Source organism: Alligator sinensis, unplaced genomic scaffold (genome assembly GCF_000455745.1).
Source record: "Alligator sinensis unplaced genomic scaffold, ASM45574v1 scaffold616_1, whole genome shotgun sequence".
NCBI lineage: Eukaryota > Metazoa > Chordata > Crocodylia > Alligatoridae > Alligator > Alligator sinensis.
The window spans coordinates 84,443-85,091 of NW_005843002.1; the positions used below are offsets into that span (position 1 = coordinate 84,443).

Genomic DNA, 649 nt, shown 5'->3' on the forward strand with positions numbered 1-649 from the left:
AATTAACAGGATACTTCAGCACTTGCTTAAGTTGTATTGGGATTTGACTTATTAAAATGATCCCATCCAGAATTTTCAGGATGAAGGATCTGAAATGTAAGATACGGTACACTTTGTACTTTGGATTGTTAGTACTATTTATTTGTTTTGTCTTCTTTTTATCTCTAGTAAGGCCTGTGTGGTGCGTGGTGGGCAGGGATTGTATATGAATTTCTAAAGCAATGGTATTCGGACTTCTTTGGCTATGCACTGCTTTATCTGCAAAATACTGCTGCTCATAGCTGCCTACAGCCATCAGGTAGGAGCATGCTCAATCCATAAGGAAGAGGGCTGACACTAACATTAACAGTAGCAACATTTACCACATGCTGACCAATTAGCCACTCCACCGCTATTGTTAAAATACTAGCCAATTGCCCGTCAAGAATGATGGGGGGTGGGAGGGGGGTGGGCAGGGATGGAACCCCATGCCTCCACCATGTCTGGGCCCATTCCACCTTTATCTCCTGCTGCTTGGGGTCCGGGCCTGCAGGGGGAGGGGAGGAGTGGGCCTAGATTCATAGATGTTAGGGTCGGAAGGGACCTCAATAGATCATCGAGTCCGACCCCCTGCATAGGCAGGGAAGAGTGCTGGGTTTAGATGACGCCA

The 649-nt window shown here is 46.8% G+C and overlaps 1 protein-coding gene across 1 annotated transcript in view; it reads left to right on the top strand.

Moving 5' to 3' along the window:
* The first annotated feature begins 268 nt into the window (after window positions 1–268).
* TSPAN14 (tetraspanin 14) overlaps window positions 269–649 on the top strand; it is an 82,235-nt gene continuing 81,854 nt past the window's right edge. The window contains exon 1 of the mRNA XM_025193042.1: window positions 269–298. The gene's annotated coding sequence lies outside the window, so the exon portion shown is untranslated. The remainder of the gene's footprint in view (window positions 299–649) is intronic.